This window comes from Lacerta agilis, chromosome 9 (assembly GCF_009819535.1).
Source record: "Lacerta agilis isolate rLacAgi1 chromosome 9, rLacAgi1.pri, whole genome shotgun sequence".
Lineage (NCBI taxonomy): Eukaryota > Metazoa > Chordata > Lepidosauria > Squamata > Lacertidae > Lacerta > Lacerta agilis.
In genome coordinates, this window is record NC_046320.1 from 58,422,468 (window position 1) to 58,440,149 (window position 17,682).

At 42.1% G+C, this 17,682-nt stretch overlaps 1 protein-coding gene across 2 annotated transcripts in view; it reads right to left on the reverse strand.

The window, feature by feature from the left end:
• The window catches only part of CCSER1 (coiled-coil serine rich protein 1), a 690,560-nt gene that overhangs the window by 433,968 nt on the left and 238,910 nt on the right, over window positions 1-17,682 (reverse strand). The gene's annotated exons all lie outside the window — the stretch shown is intronic.

The following is a 17,682-nucleotide window of genomic DNA, read 5'->3' on the forward strand; positions in this document are numbered from 1 at the left end:
CAAAGTAAGTCAAAAGAACCACCATGTGATGAAGCACAATCCCGTTCAAATAAAGGTGGCAGGGTCTAGAAGAATCACACAATCCCTCTTAGACTGTAGGTTAAAAATAGGTGGTCACTTCCAGAACCTTCTGCAATGAAACTGAGACCAGATCAGTTTCTCATTTTCTGACGCGAGCCAGGTTTGCAAGGTAAGAAGCAGTGTGACTGTATTCTGTTCCTACTTCTGACTTTGCAAACACCCCTTTCTAACAATTCCTGGAGCCTTGGGGAGGATGGTGAGGTATTTCCTACAAGGTGCTGACAATGATGGCAAATGATGCCGTAGCAAGGAGGCTGATTCAGCCTCAGGCCAATTGGCTTGGGAAAATCTGTCCTCCTGGAGTCTCTTATTGGCTATCCATGTACTAGTCCACTTTGACTTTGGGCTGCCATACAACTATTCAAGGTAAAGCAGCCATTTAAAGGATAGGAACCTAAGAATGGCAGTCATAAAGGTAAATAAGTAGGGACTTGTGACTTTTAAAGGCTCATAAAGCAAGAAGCAGATAAAAGCCAGATAAAAGCAAAGGATAAGTGTTTCATTTTGCTCCATTAGATACCTGACCCCATTAGGAAACAGACATGACCATCAGCTAAACAGGTTTGAAAGCAATGGCCATATTGTTATTGATTTAACAATCTGGAGTGCAACCCTTGTGTCCTCATTTGTTGCCTTTTCTGCCTCTATCATTTGTCTTCCTTGTGTTGGGCAAAACTGCTGCACACATATAAACCATTTAAAAAGAACTGTATCTGAGAAAGTAGCAATGGACACTAAAACTAAATCATTTGCTCAATGCAGGTTGTACATGCAATTCTCATGTGTATTTGTGTGTGTCTGTTCTTAATACATCTTTCCATATAATTAAAGTTCAAAAACATGACCTATTTACAGATGATCTAAAGATGCTCAGTACTCCTAGCTTGTTTTCCACATACAGGCAGGAAACCCAATATTTCTGTGTGAACTAGCTATCAACGGAAGAGTCAGATTGACTGAACTGGGAGACAAATCAACTCATTTACAGCAATTTTATTACCTTAATCTATTGGGGCCTTTCTTAACATCTCTACCCCTTGCAATGAATGCACTGCTGCTCACTCATTATTATTATTTTAAAGTAACGATTCTGTTGTGGGAAATCTTTGGAAATAAATAGTTTTGAAAACCTTGCAAGAAGCGGTATTAAGAAACAGATTTAAAATCAAAGACATGATTAAATCAGAAGCAATTTGCAAAAACCATTAGGTTGCTCATGGAAAGGCATTTTGGCACCACGGGTAATAGCAGCTATCCAGCTTCTGGGTTCTTTTCAAGGGGCGGAAGGAAGGCTTCATATAGGCAGTTGAGGCCTCTATGCTGCAGTGTTGTCCTACAAACATCAACTCCCCTGCTGAGCACCAAGTTGGGATTTTGCAAGGACCTGGCACCTTCCATCTGTCTAACAAACGTCAGCCACTCTCTCAGCCCATCTGGAAAAGTCACCGGCAAGTCACATAAAATTTATAAAGGAGAGGGTAATGAAGCAATGTCGTTTTTATACAGTATATAAACAAATGCCAACTTTAAAATCACACTAGAAAAAGCTCAGCGTGGCAGACTGTCAAAACTGCTGTAAAAGAAAGTGTTGTGTATTGATTCAAGGGTTATCATATCTGTATTACTATTGTCTGTATTCACATTAGGGGAAAGTAACTGCCTTCCTGTTCCAGAAGGAACAGCTACTATTGGTTCATTCAAGTTGCTGCATTTGGATCCTCAGTCTTATTGGTTCCCACCAAAAGGCAGCTTTGTGATTGCTTGAGATTGTTCCCTCCAAAATGTATCCTTTCTAGCCAGTCTTCTGTCCCTATAAATGTAGCTTCCCTGTCCTCAGTTCCCCAGTCTTGTTTGCTTGAATAAAGAGTGTTACATGAAGAAGCTGTCTCCAGCCTGCTATGTCAGAGAGCTGAAATCACTTGCTGAAATAATTATCCCCATGCTACTACAGAAAATATTGTTAAACACAATATTCATGTAGTCTCGTCAATCCAGATAAAGTTGATTGCTGGATTGAACTCATCTAAAAGGATGCAAAACTTTACCATGTTTAATGTAGCTAATATTAGCGTTCTAGCTACTGATTATTCGAGGGGTCCGGCCATAGCTCACAACCAACTAGCAACAGAGGCTGATGCAAGACTTTAAAATATTTATGTTTCTTCTCCTTTTCACAAACACTGAAGCCCTGAAGGAGTAACAATACATAGTTCCTCTACTTCCACCATTCCAACAGTGCTCCAAACCCAGGAGTAACCATTTTTATTGACGTTACAAACGGGACGATTTGTGCAGGTACTGCTTCCTACCAATGCTGCACGCAGAAGAGTTCATGCATGTCTACTTCAACTGGATGTTTTAAGCACTTGTAAGGGGGCAGAAGTGGCTGGCAGGCTGAGACCAAGCCACTATCCTAGCTTCCCAGCGGGGCGGGGGGGGGGGATTTACTGGATTTGGTTATGCAGTACGACAAAGCACTGAATGGAGTGGCCAACCTTTCAGGCAGGTGTGTCACCAGTCAAATTCCGGGTATGTGCTTGGATTGCCACACTGTAGTGTGTTGCACAGTACTATGCACACATACACAAGCAATGGCCTTTAATGGTTTTGACTTCTGAGTCTTCTGAACCTGGAGCAGATTGCATAGTGGTGTTGAAGATGCAGGCATTGCAGGGGATTGGACTAGATGGCCCTCAGGGACCTTTCCAGCTCTATAATTCTATGATTCTATAATTCTAAGAGCGTAGGCCTGAAAGAATGTGGGCAGGGGGTTAAGTAGGGATTAGATGACTGAATGAACATTACCACATCAGACTTCAGGTAGGCACCACATTTTACCCATGTTCTGCCATATTAATCATCATCATCATCATCATCATTTATTTATTTATTTATTATGCCCCGCCCATCTGACTGGCTGAGGAGCTTCCAACATAATATAAAAAATGTAACAAAACACCAGATATTTAAAACTGTCTTATAAAATTATCCGTGTGAGAAGAAAACTAGCAGGGAGTGGATTAGCCAAAACTGTCATTCCTGAAGCACTAGATGTTTATTTGCAGAAGTTTGGGGTCTGCTTGTATCCGTGTGTTTCTAAGCATTCATAAAGTTATATTTCCCTTTAGTCTAAAGCGGTAGAATCCTCCTTATTCTGTTACATGTGTAGCCCAGACATAATTCTATACTATAGCCATGCCCATAGACTGCTGCAGGCAACATGTGTGCCAAACTCCTCTATAGCCTGTGGTAATGAGATGCTGCTTAGCATCCACATCTTAGTATGTTAAGCGGGTTTTTAGATTTGTATTAAACTCTACAATTGGAACACTGAAATGTTCACTGACCCTTCTTTCCTCTAGCACCACCACCCTTGTGATTGTCAGGATAAATTTTATAGAACTGAAGAAAATGAAAAAAAAAGTATATTAGAAAATCTGCCAGGGCAACAGCCATATGGCAACTTGTCTTAAACTGGATGCTAGGGGTATATTTGCCTCAACCACGACAATAACTTGGGACAAGATCTCATAGATCAATTGTCTTTTTTTGCTGTAATTTGGATGAGAAAAATGTAATTTGGTTCACAGCCATGGGATTTGTTTAGTATAAATTAAACTTACACAAGTGATTTTTTTTTGGGGGGGATGCATTTGTATACGTGAGACGCAGAGAGACTACAAGAATGCGTTTAATGGGTCTTAAGAGACGGAAATATTATAATTAGCCAACATGAAACCAAATAATGAGCACTAATGCAGATAAGACAATGAGCTAGTGAGGAAATTATTCCAAAATTATATCTTAATAGAGTCTTTACTCTATGCATTTGCATTTTTAAAAATAGTTTACAATGTAAACTAGAATGAAATAATAGTGTCTTTTAAAGTTAACATGGCACAATGGGAAATTAATATAACTTGACACTATTTTCAATTTATCATCCAACTATTGGATATATTTCCTAAAAATAGCTCCATTATCTTCTCTTAAATATTTGGATGTTGAAAGTAAAAACTACAGACACTCCAAAGTGTAGTTTTAGAGAGAACCACTTCCAAGGCTTAATTGGAGTCACAGCTCATTATCTCGGATACTTGCCTTCGGTGGTAGGGTTCAGCCTGGGTCTTTTGGAGTATTATTTTAAAAATACACTTGCATATTCAGCGTGCTTTTGCCTCATTAATGAGTAACTAGAACCAGCCCACTCAAACCTCCTATGTTAGACATTAAAAAAGCAGTCTACTGTCATCACCTTTTATTCTAGGAACGAAAAAATGTTACTTCTGAAAACGTTAATAATGTTCCTTATGCATTGCCACAGTTCTATAAAACATCTTGCAGGAGATAAAACAGAGTGGGCAGCACCCACAAAAGCAATACCAATGTGCTTCTATCAGTGCACCTAGGAAAAAAAAAACCTGACAGATTTCAGAAAAGTAAGTCCAGGGATTCTTGATGTTTCAGGGGGTGAGCGGAAAAAGCTTTTTATCGTTCCTTCTGGTGGTTTTGTTCATAAGCACCAATTCAGTGGCATTATGTGGTACAATGGGTGTAGCCAGGATTTAGGGGGGCAGATCCGACGTGATTTGTCAGTTAGTTAAGTATTTCTATTGTTTTACTTGATCTAAAGGGGGCAGCTGCCCCCCTGCCCTCCCCCTTGGCAATGCTCATGTATTGAGCACAGAACAAGGTGTTTCAATTTGAGGAATAGGGTGGCATGGGTGCTGGACTTCTATCCTGTGGACTCATGCTTTCCCCTCCCCGAAGTCACCTACCCTGTACTTAAAAGCAGCTCCTGCTTGGGGAGAGGGGGAAGGTTGAGAGAGAGGAGGGAACATCTTGCTTTCACTCTGCCACATCTGCCCCTTACTCTTCCTGCCAGACCTCTTTGTCCCCTTTCTCACCAAGAGAGACTGGGGCTGTCTGAGCAGCTGCATGCTGCTGCTGTTGTAGTGCCCTGGAACCGTCTCCCTGTCCAGCTGCTTCCTGCAAGCTGCAGGGAGTTGGTCTAGAGGACCTCTGGGGACCCTTCCGACTCTACAATCCTATTATTCTAAATGGTGTGCCTGTGACAAAAATTGGAAAAAGGACAAGAAACACGGGAGAGCAAGGCTAAATATTTAATTGAAAGATCCCTCCTCCAAAGCATTGGGACTGGGTAGTCTGGGTAAACCAATCTCTCGGATTACAATCTTGACCTATCAGTCACAGTAGAGTGTTTCCCTCCCCTCCCCAACCTCCCAGCCTTCACTCCACCTTGGTATTTTACTTATATGGTAAAGTTGTTGCCCCACCCCCTTTTAGAAGGCACTTGTCTGCAGTTTTGTTTGTTTGTTTTTTTAAAAAACATCCAAATCATCAAGGCATCACAAACATACTGTTTTGGTTTGGGATGCCTCAGAGTAGTTATCATCTCTCTAAACACCCCACTTTGGGTCAGGATATGGCATTTGTTCAAATCTGCTGCACATGCACACACCATTTTTAATCACTCAATGTAAATTGAGTTTTAGTAATGCTCTTATTTGTCCCAAACCTGTGGGTCTATATCAAATCGAAATACCCTCCAACTACAAATTATTATATGTGCCCAGCAAACTCCATCTGGTCTTCATTCAGCAATGTTTCACCAGTTATTAGTATTTTTAAAGAAGTCCCCCCCCCCCCGCCCGAGAGATCTAAATTGACTTTTAATACCAATAGTAATATATTAAATTGATTTAAAATCTCTTTTATGTTTTGTTCAAGTTCTGAGCACCAATTTTAGTACAAGCAGAGCTAAGCAGAGATCCACAATGGTGCAGGTGCTCAGTCCCTTTGGTGCCAGTGCAGTAACACCTTCCAGCCTTGAGCAAGAAATGATGCTGTGTTCTTTGCAGGCAACAATTGGTGTTTAGGACGTGGACTGAAAATAGACTAATTCAAATGTCATTTCCTGCTCACTTGTAGATTCTCGGTTTTCATTCTAAGCTATAGAAAAATTTTGTAGACAATAGTTATTCATCATAGTGAGCATCATAAACTGGGTAAATTTGTATTCTACGGCAAGTAAATAAGGGTTTCAACATCACTACAGTAATATATACAGAATATTTTTGCTAACCACTACCCTTTGCCTTTCCTTTGTTCTTTGCCTGGTATTCGGTTTACTCATAAAAGGGTTGAAGTTTAAGCAGAAAAACACATAGCTACAGTTGCACAATTTTCAATGTTAATTAAAATTTCACTGTGACAAACAGCAGCAAGGTACTAAGAAGGATTACTTGATTTTGTTTTTTGTATTTAATTTTCTATCATTAATTTATCCATTCATCAAAAGTATTTGTACTCTCAAATTTTACAATGCTCCTTTACCCTTACAAAAGCAGATAAACATTCCATTTGTATGCTCAATAAGCAAACTCATTTAGTGGTGTGAAAGTGCAAAACACTGTTGAAACGAACGCTATCACTGTGCAAAGGATTTCTTAGGAAGACTGCAGAAAACAAGAAAGAGATACAGCGAAAGAGAAACCAAATGGGACTTCTCCCCTCTTGACATTTTAGAACAATGTTTTTAATATTGTTCTAATAATGTTTAAAAAGTGAGTGCAGATCCAGCCCCAGTCTTTGGGGACAGATTTTTATTTTTATTTTTTGCATTTGGGGGGTGAGTGGTCCTAACCTTGATATGAGATAACCAAGGATCCCTTTAATTTAAATGCTCCACCCACACATACACAACACTCTTGCCACTGCTCTCATTTGCCCAGAGTGCATTCCTTGGACAGAAAGCGCTTGGGAATGATGCTACAAACAAAGCTCATGTGGCTTTTTTATTTGTTTAGTCAGTGCATTGCTTGCTTTGGACAGCAATTTCTGTAATCAGCTGCATTTGTTGCATTGTTCCTATGAGCATTTCTTCTGACCCCACTGCTGACATGTAGACCGTAAACCAGACACAGTAAAGGACTCTGGGCTTGTATTAATATCCACAATTAATTTGTAACATTCCCACAAAAGTTCTCAGCTGCCATCTTCCAGTATTTCTGTTTTTATTATAAATATAAAACCCATCCAGATTAGAATTGCCTTTGCTCTTATAGATGCCATTTTATTTCATTTTTTTAAAAAGGATGCTTTTGGCTTTCGCCGTGCGTGCGCATGCCACCCTGTCGGCCGCTACACCCAAACGCTCTCTCAGTTGGTAACAACTGAACATTCAAAGAAGCAGCGCTCTTATTTGCATCAAAACAACTTGATTATGCAGCATGAAGCTTGACGGCTTCCCAGTTATTGATACAATTGTTATAACTTATCTGGGGGTGGGGGCAAAGAAAAAAGAACAAGCATTCCTCCACTTAACTGGAATGAATGAATTTCTCACTTTCTTCCGACTGCCCATTTCTCGTCTGTACAGGATAATATTCCAGTGATGTTAATGCGATCTGACAGACAATCTTAAATAGTGTTATTATGAAAACTGGGGCGGGTGGAGGGAGAGGAAAGAAGCCTGGTGCTTTTAAGTACAAGGTTGTGCTCAATTTTGCAGTTAAATTACAATTGTTGTTTACAGAGCTGACTTGTGCCTGTAATTGTCCATATTCGTTCGGAGTTGATATAACTTGGTGTCTGGAGGCCAAACAAATGGCAGCGCCAGATAAGAAATAGACTGTGATAACGCAAGCTAATGTAAAATATATAGAAACGATGTTACAACTTTATATAATGCATTAGTTCATTATTAGTAAAGATAAATAAGAAAGTTGTGTGAAAAGATTGTTGAAATGCTGGGGAAGAAATAGAAGAGGAAAGTGGCAAGGGGAGGGGGGGGGACAAGCTTTGTACCAAAGAGAAATAAGAGTATATTTCACATTAACACAACCCTCCTAAACCATGTTTCCTCTGGAGGAAGTGCTATGGGTTTTCACTGAAATAACTCTAAAAGAAACATTTTTAGGATTGTAGCATTCATTTTTGTGATTTTAACTTGGATGTGAAGAAGAAGAAGAAGAAGAAGAAGAAGAAGAAGAAGAAGAATTTGGATTTGATATCCCGCTTTTCACTACCCGAAGGAGTCTCAAAGCGGCTAACATTCTCCTTTCCCTTCCTCCCCCACAACAAACACTCTGTGAGGTGAGTGGGGCTGAGAGACTTCAGAGAAGTGTGACTAGCCCAAGGTCACCCAGCAGCTGCATGCGGAGGAGTGCAGACACGAACCCGGTTCCCCAGATTACGAGTGTGCCGCTCCTAACCACTACACCAAACTGGCACCAAATTACCTTCAATTAACCCCAACAATAGGGAAATGAAGGGAGAAAACTAGTTATCAGGTGGTACCTGCCCACTCTGGTATCATGAGGCTAAATCAGCCAATGGGGGACAATAGGACTTTCGGCACCTTTACCCCTATGCAGATGCAGGGGACCTATGAGGATGACCTGCCCTTGGACTCAGAGGCTGATGGATCCAATTGGCTCCCAACAGGCTCTGTGGTGTTTTCTGGGTTGATATAACTGAAGCGAAAGGAAAGTCCAATGCTGTAAAGAAAAGTATTGCGTAGGAACCTGGAATGTAAGAACCATGAACCTTGGTAAGCTGGATGTGGTAAAAAATGAGATGGCAAGAATAAACATTGACATCCTAGGCATCAGTGAACTAAAATGGACAGGAATGGGCGAATTCAGTTCGGATGACTATCATATCTACTACTGTGGGCAGGAATCCCGTAAAAGAAATGGAGTGGCCCTCATAGTCAACAAAAGAGTGGCGAAAGCTGTACTGGGATGCAACTTCAAAAATGATAGAATGATCTCGATACGAATCCAAGGCAGTCCTTTTAACATCACAGTAATCCAAGTTTATGCACCAACTACCAGTGCTGAAGAAACCGAAATTGATCAATTCTATGAAGACTTACAACACCTTATAGAAATGACACCAAAGAAGGATGTTCTTCTCATTATAGGGGATTGGAATGCTAAAGTAGGAAGTCAAGAGATAAAAGGAACAACTGGCAAGTTTGGCCTTGGAGATCAAAATGAAGCAGGGCAAAGGCTAATAGAGTTCTGTCAAGAGAACAAGCTGGTCATCACAAACACTCTTTTCCAACAACACAAGAGACGACTCTACACATGGACATCACCAGGTGGGCAACATCGAAATCAGATTGATTATATTCTCTGCAGCCAAAGATGGAGAAGCTCTATACACTCAGCAAAAACAAGACCTGGAGCTGACTGTGGCTCAGATCATCAGCTTCTTATAGCAAAATTCCAGCTTAAACTGAAGAAAGTAGGAAAAACCACTGGGCCAGTAAGATTCAATCTAAATCAAATTCCTTATGAATACACAGCTGAAGTGAAGAACAGGTTCAAGGATTTAGATTTGGTGGATAGAGTACCTGAAGAACTGTGGATGGAGGCTCGTAACATTATACAGGAGACAGCAACGAAAACCATCCCAATGAAAAAGAAATGCAAGAAAGCAAAGTGGCTGACCAATGAGGCCTTACAAATAGCGGGGGATAGAAGACAAGCAAAATGCGAAGGAGATCGTGAAAGATACAGGAAATTGAATGCAGATTTCCAAAGAATAGCAAGGAGAGACAAGAGGGCCTTTCTAAACGAGCAATGCAAAGAAATAGAGGAAAATAACAGAATGGGAAAAACCAGAGATTTATTCAAGAAAATTGGAGATATGAAAGGAACATTTCGTACAAAGATTACCACAATTAAGGACAAAAGTGGAAAGGACCTAACAGAAGAAGAAGACATCAAGAAGAGGTGGCAAGAATACACAGAGGAATTATACCAGAAAGATATGGAGGTCTCATACACCCCAGGAAATGTGGTTGCTGACCTTGAGCCAGACATCCTGGAGAGTGAAGTCAAATGGGCCTTAGAAAGCCTTGCTAACAACAAGGCCAGTGGAAGTGATGATATTCCAGCTGAACTATTTAAAATTTTAAAAGAGGATGCTGTTAAGGTGCTGCACTCAATATGCCAGCAAGTTTGGAAAACTCAGGAGTGGCCAGAGGATTGGAGAAGATCAGTCTACATCCCAATCCCAAAGAAGGGCAGTGCCAAAGAATGCTCCAACTACCGCACAATTGCACTCATTTCACACGCTAGCAAGGTTATGCTTAAAATTCTACAAGGCAGGCTTAAGCAGTATGTGGACCGGGAACTCCCAGAAGTGCAAACTGGATTTCGAAGGGGCAGAGGAACCAGAGACCAAATTGCAAACATGCGCTGGATTATGGAGAAAGCCAGAGAGTTCCAGAAAAACATCTACTTCTGCTTCATTGATTATGCAAAAGCATTTGACTGTGTCGACCACAGCAAACTATGGCAAGTTCTTAAAGAAATGGGAGTGCCGGATCACCTCATTTGCCTCCTGAGAAATCTCTATGTGGGACAAGAAGCTACAGTTAGAACTGGATATGGAACAACTGATTGGTTCAAAATTGGGAAAGGAGTACGACAAGGCTGTATATTGTCTCCCTGCTTATTTAACTTATATGCAGAATACATCATGCGAAAGGCTGGACTGGATGAATCCCCAACCGGAATTAAGATTGCCGGAAAAAATATCAACAACCTCAGATATGCTGATGATACTACCTTGATGGCAGAAAGTGAGGAAGAATTGAAGAACCTTTTAATGAGGGTGAAAGAAGAGAGCGCAAAATATGGTCTGAAGCTCAACATCAAAAAAACTAAGATCATGGCCACTGGTCCCATCACCTCCTGGCAAATAGAAGGGGAAGAAATGGAGGCAGTGAGAGATTTCACTTTCTTGGGTTCCATGATCACTGCAGATGGTGACAGCAGTCACGAAATCAGAAGACGCCTGCTTCTTGGGAGAAAAGCAATGACAAACCTAGACAGCATCTTAAAAAGCAAAGACATCACCTTGCCGACAAAAGTCCGTATAGTTAAAGCTATGGTTTTCCCAGTAGTAATGTACGGAAGTGAGAGCTGGACCATAAAGAAGGCTGATCGCCGTAGAATTGATGCTTTTGAATTATGGTGCTGCAGGAGACTCTTGAGAGTCCCGTGGACTGCAAGAAGATCAAACCTATCCATTCTCAAAGAAATCAGCCCTGAGTACTCACTAGAAGGACAGATCCTGAAGTTGAGGCTCCAGTACTTTGGCCACCTCATGAGAAGAGAAGAATCCCTAGAAAAGACCCTGATGTTGGGAAAGATGGAGGGCACAAGGAGAAGGGGACGACAGAGGATGAGATGGTTGGACAGTGTTCTTGAAGCTACTAACATGAGTTTGGCCAAACTGCGAGAGGCAGTGAAGGATAGGCGTGCCTGGCGTGCTCTGGTCCATGGGGTCACGAAGAGTCGGACACGACTGAACGACTGAACAACAACATAACTGGTGCTCATATCAAAGCCCTGGTGGATTTGTGGAATATGTGAATGGCCTGGAGCATGATTTGTCTCCCACTCCAAGGGGCCTGCTTCCTTCCTCAGTCTACACCAGAGCTTAGAGCAATGAAACAAGCTGGGAGACAGCTTGAACACAAGTGGAGGAAAAATCCAGATGAATGTGATTGAACATTGCTCATTATCAAGCATACCCAGTGACAGTGAAGGTAGGTGACAAAGAAGACGTGTTTTACTGTCTCCATTGCATCTGCATTGTGCCACCCAGCAGAGCTTTTCTAAGTACTATGGAACCTTTTACATACTGGCCCAAAGGAGATAGTAGAACTAACAGTAGCTTTGCACCTTTGTCACCAAATTTTGACTCAAGCATTCTCCAAAGAGAACTTTTAGCTCACCTTCATCTCTAAGCATCCATTCAATTAAACATTCTTATAGTACTGATGTTTCACTTATCTTCAGTTTACTAATGCACGCTGCTTCTGAACCAAATATGGAGTAAATGAACACTGTTTTAGCCATGCCTAATGAAAGGTCTGGTCCTTAATCTAATCCCTCAGAGCTCCTCTTATGTTCTTAAATCTGCTGAGCTTTAGGGTACCACAAACAAAAAAACAAGCAGGCAGCCCCTCTGGAACTCATGCAGGAAAGTATACAAGAGAGGCTGCAATCATATACTCAAAAGTAAGCCCCATTGATCACAGTGGGATTTGTTTCTGCATAGATTGCATCAGATCCAACTGTATGTCACCCATGTTTGTCTCCTGGGGTACAGCTGCAATGAGAGTGTTTGTGTTTCTCAAGATGTAAGTAACGTTTAACTGGGTCTATGTGCTGCAACATAATCATGTCTACAGTGGGGTGGCTAGCTTCTCAGCTGAAGAGGATTGTGTGCCATGGTGGAGGGAATGCATGTGTAATGTGCATTTGTGACAGTGATGTGTGTTTTGCAGTGTGAGAGCATGCCTTGGAGTGTGTGGTGTATTTTTGTAAATAAGAGAGTGGTGCAGTGTGTAAAAATAATTGCTTGTAGTTCACAATGGGGGGGGCAGGGCAGACCATAGCAAATCTGTAGATCCTGCACTATAAAAATCTCAGACTATTTCTCAGGAAAAAGCATGTTTGGGGAGACATTTTGGCTCACCTCCGATTTAAGCATCTGTCTGAAAGGGGTGGCTGTGCTGTGGGTACTCACAATATGCTCACCCCTCCTGGTATGTACATCTGTTAGAGGCCTAAACCTCTAAAATTTCAGATACATTCTCCTATGTCTCCAGGCAGAAGCAAATTCCCATATACTTTATATATTGGGCTTTGCAACTTATCCCAACATTATCAAAATAAGCTCCAATAAACAAGAGGAGAAGACTTGAGGACAACAGAAGCAGACCCCAGAACACTCCAAGCAGCCTTTAGAAGGCACAGCCCAGTTGCGAAGTCTTTCTGATTCATGTGGGTACAAATAATACTGCCACACACAGCCCTCAACACCTAGCAAGGGACTATGTGACACTGGGAAGGGAGCTGCAGAGACTTGGGGCACAGGCAGTCTTTTCATCACTACTTCCTGTTGAAGGTCGTGGCCCTATGATACCATGCTCTGAAAATATAATCCACCAAAGTTACCTCTTAACTATTTGGCAGGTTTCCCACAAGACCTGTACAGATCGATCGCTTTAAACTTCATTAGAGGACTTCCGGCGGCGACGCCATCGCCGGGTGGTCGAAGGCTGCCTCGGTCTCGAGGCGCCTTGTTCATCCCGGGGGTCAGGAGCCGCGCTACCGCAGCGCGCGGCTCCGTTTGGGGTGCGGGAAGAGCGTCCCGCACCCTGGGCTCCCCGGCTGTGCCCGCGGAGGCTCCGAACCCTTCCCCTGCCCCCCCTGTAAAGGGGGAGTGGGGGTGAAGGGACAACCGGAGCCGGGCTTCAGGGGACATGCCCCAACCGGGATGCAAATGCGGCGACAAAGCCCGCGGTGAGCGTCCAAGTTCTACCTGCGAAGAATGGAGCTAAAAACCCGGTGGTCGTGAGTAAAGATTTGGATTAAAAACCGCGTTTTTGGAACGATCCGGGGGGAAGGGGAAAGGTAGCCTGCCTCCCTCCCTTCGAGCCGAAGAATGTAACCAAATGAGGGTTTACTGCTACAGAATTGGTTTCAATGTAGCTAAAATTGACACATGAGACTGGCAAACTCTTTTTTCGGGCAGTTAATTAGAGGAAAATATCTCCATTTAAAGTTGCGGTGTTTGCGCTTCAGCACAGAAAAATGGCGTTGAACAAAGAGGAGAGCAGAAATACAACACCCACTTCCTCCTCCTCTGCCAGTATGCTGGGTTTTGTCCTTGAACTGGTATTGAACTCTGGACTAACAGATGAACAGAGACTCATTGCCTTGAAGGTGGAACTTGTTTATAGAAAAGTCAAAGTCTTGTGTGGGGATCTGAAAGGGAACCAATTGCCCACAGAGGAGGCTTTTAAAACTTTTGACACTTATGAAGAATGTCTTGCTAATGAGCTGAGAGAGTGGATGGAAAGATGGAGAGAACTGAGTGAGCAACTTCGGAGAAGAAATTCGCTTTTTGGGGGTGGCAGCCCCAAGGCGACGTTAAGATTTGTTATATCCAGTCCCCGGGGTGTGAGCTCGGGGGCCAGGGACAGAGAATTAAGGTATTTACAAGAAGAAAAGGAACGTTACAAAGAACCGAAGAAGCAGGGAGATGATGAGATGGACACCTCTGAACTCGTGGCAAGAAGAGACATGGATTGTGCCTGGATCTGTGGACGTTGGGAGAGAGAAGTTACACGGATGTTCAGTGCCGATGCCACCAGGAGAAGAATAATGGACAGAGGGGGTGTGGGGTGAAGTCTTAAACAAAATTTAAAGTAGTCTAACACGGCAAATCGAAAGTGGAGGGTGAATACTGTCAACAATACTCTGTTATATTTTTGTTTGTATATGAAAGGAGATATTTCAAGTTTTTATGTTATTAGCAGTAATCTTAAGGATAGAAGAATTAGATTTGATGCGAGGAGCAAGATTAAGACTTAGATTAAGTTAAGAAATTGATAAGATTGAATTAAGAAGAACTAGGATGAGGTATTAATATGGTGATGTATTTACTAGTAAGGTGTTGAAAAAGATAATTTGATGTAAATATATAATTGAACAAATTTTTTTTTTTTTTTTCAGAAGAAATGGTTATAAAATAGATTAAGGATATAAAATCGAAGGTGAAAAGGCAGGGGAAGTCAATGGTCAAGATATGGAAAAAGAAATTTTTCTTTTTAGAAAGATACTATAAGAATCTTGACACTGTTTGTATGTGTCATATTTGTTTTGTATTTGTGGGTGTGGGTGAGGGTATATGTTGTTTGGAAAAATGCCAATAAATTCTTATAAAAAAATAAAATAAACTTCATTAGAGGGGCTTGGGGACAACAAGTTACACTTTACTGACTGGTTATGAAGCACTGGTCGTTACTGGCATTGGGCAAGAAATTTAATTCTGTTTAATCCTACTGTAACCTAATCAGCAACAACCAAATTAATTCAATACAGAGATCCTGCATAGGAAGCAATCACAAAAGAAGTTACTGTATATGATTGCCTGTTCAATGCTTACAATTCCTACTTCCCTCGGGAAATCGAAGGTACAAATACATCGAAGTTATTTTAGCCCATCTGCTTCTTTATCCCTTAATGTATTCTGCTGGTCTGAGTTCAAGAAGCAGAAAACACCATCAGTGATTTGCATTCATCCAGCTTAAATGGTCCCAAGTGACCAGGAGAAAATGAGAAAGAAACAACAGTATTTCTTTCTTTCTTTAATCCCTCTATACTCCTTGACGGCCAATATTTGCTACCTCCACCTTTCAAATTGTGTCTGAAAGAAGCCATGTTACTAGGGGTGTTATTCTGAATTTGATCAGGTTCTTTTTAATTTGGCCTCCCAGGGAAAGACAAGGAGATACATCTGAAAAGAAATCTGCATGAACTGACATTGTAAGAAAGTCATGTCATGATCAGAATGCTAAAATATTCAGCTTTAAATCCACCAATATTTAAACCTTCTTTCGCTAAAAACAACAATAATACTTCAATAAACTTTGGGTCAAATTATTATTTTTGTTTACTTGACCTGGTACATGAATATACACAAAGGATATGCAGTATGTGCTTTTTGAGGAGTCGAAGGAAATGCAGACTAATATGTTTGTTTAAAGCAGTGTAACACCTCACAGCAGGCTTGTCCAAAGTCCGTTTCGGGGGCCTCATCCAGCCCGCCAGTCGGTTTAATCCGGCCCCTGTGGCAGTTTATTTATTGGGGTAAAATCCTAAGAAAACCTCAACAACTTCAATCCTAAAGAAAGGTCAACAACTTTGGTTGGCCCTTTGGTTGGCCCCCACGGCCCTTCACTTCATCAAATCTGATCCTCTTTGAAAAAAGTTTGGACACCACCACCTTACAGGTAGCTAAGAAAGACCCAAGTTGATGCTGGATGACCTCCTTATTAAGCACTTATCGTGATTTGTTTGCACAAACTTTGCAGGTAAGTTAGACGCTTTCAACTATTTACTGAGCACTCATTCTGAGCATTGTGGGGAGGTTATTCAGTGTTGTGTAAAGCAAGTGTTACCTTGAACTTTCCAGTGCATTTTCCCATGGCCTTCCTTAACTAAACCATCCTAATTGGTGTGGGGGGACAGGCTTATTTTGCAGAGCACCAAATCAACTTTTAATAGTGCAATCTGAATTTTCCAGTATGTGACTGAATCCCACCTGAAAATGGTGACGGTCTGGAAGTGTCCCTGGTGTGTCGTGTGGAGAAGATAAAGCAGGACCAGACATTTAAGACATTTCTATAATGCTTAATTAGTCACATTTCTAAGTCGTGTTCATAAAGACAATGCACAGAAAATGGGACAATCAAACAATAAATATTTATCGGGGGGGAAAGAACACTACCTTAAAATGCCTCAGCCATGTTGGCAGGAAAGAGGTTCAGGGTGTGCATCAGGCAAGGCTAGTCAAGGGCAAGGATGGGGCACTGCCATGGAAGAACAGAAATCAAAATCCCCTTGGTAGTTAAATCAAACCACTTGTTCAGTCAATGGTGATTAGGCATGGTCACACAACCTTCTGCTCTAGCCTATGTATTTTTTCAAAGCTTCTTTCAGGGTTGGGTGGCAACCTGTAGTCTCCTTTGCAGCTTATTGGTGGCACTGAGTCAATTTTCCCAAATGACATGTCCTCCAAACTACAGTTGATGGTCCCATTCTAGGTAGGTAAACCCCCAAAAGATGAAGGGAACAGCAGGAAGATCTAGTATGTTTACAAATGTAATTTGACCTCTAAGCTACTGTAGCCTGCTGCCCCTGGATGCAGCAGTGTATGCTATCCGGCTAACTGTATTTTAGTAAGATTCAACCACCAGCCCAGTTAACTTCTGCATGTGGAACAAAAGGGACACCATCTTGCCCTTTGCTTCAGGCAGCAAAATCTTGGCCTGGCTTTGAATTGCAGTAAAAGTTGGAAGTGGCACATTATGGTGTTAACCCAGAAAAAGGAATGGCTGGGAGTGGGAGCCAAAGCACCAATTGGAGAAGGCTTCTTCACAGGCTTGTATTCCTCCAGTTGCTGGGTTGGGACAAAAAGGCAAGCAGTTCATACCTGGAGAAATAGGCAGGTGCTGGAAGACTGTGCAAGGCAGAAGTTGCTCCCCGTGCCATAAACCTTTGAGCCTGTCAGGAAACCCCCCTTCCCGCGGCTGGTAGAGTCGCGGGAGCATCTGCAGTATAGAGAACCACTTCCACTATTTACCAGTTCGTCTTCCCCCTCCTCCAGCGGAAGCGACCATTCCTCCAGTGGGGAGGGGGAGTCAGAGACAGGAAGGTGGTGCAGGGGCTCTGGCAGGATCACAGAGCCCGAACGCTGAGGGGATAGCGGGGAACGGGGTCAGGTTCCCACGCTCCGAGGTCGCAGGCAGGAAGGACGTGGTAGGGGGAGGCGGAGGTTCAGAATCCCACGCCTTTTTTGCTGGACAAAGAACCGGAAGGGGTCATTCCTGGACTCTGTGGAGGGATGAGATGGACGTTTGAACTTTTGCTCCACTGTATATAGTTTGCACAATAAAGAACTTAGTTTTTAAAAGTGCTGCGTTTGGCGTTTCACTCATGAGCAACCACTGAACGTCCTTACAGAACCCCATGTATCCAT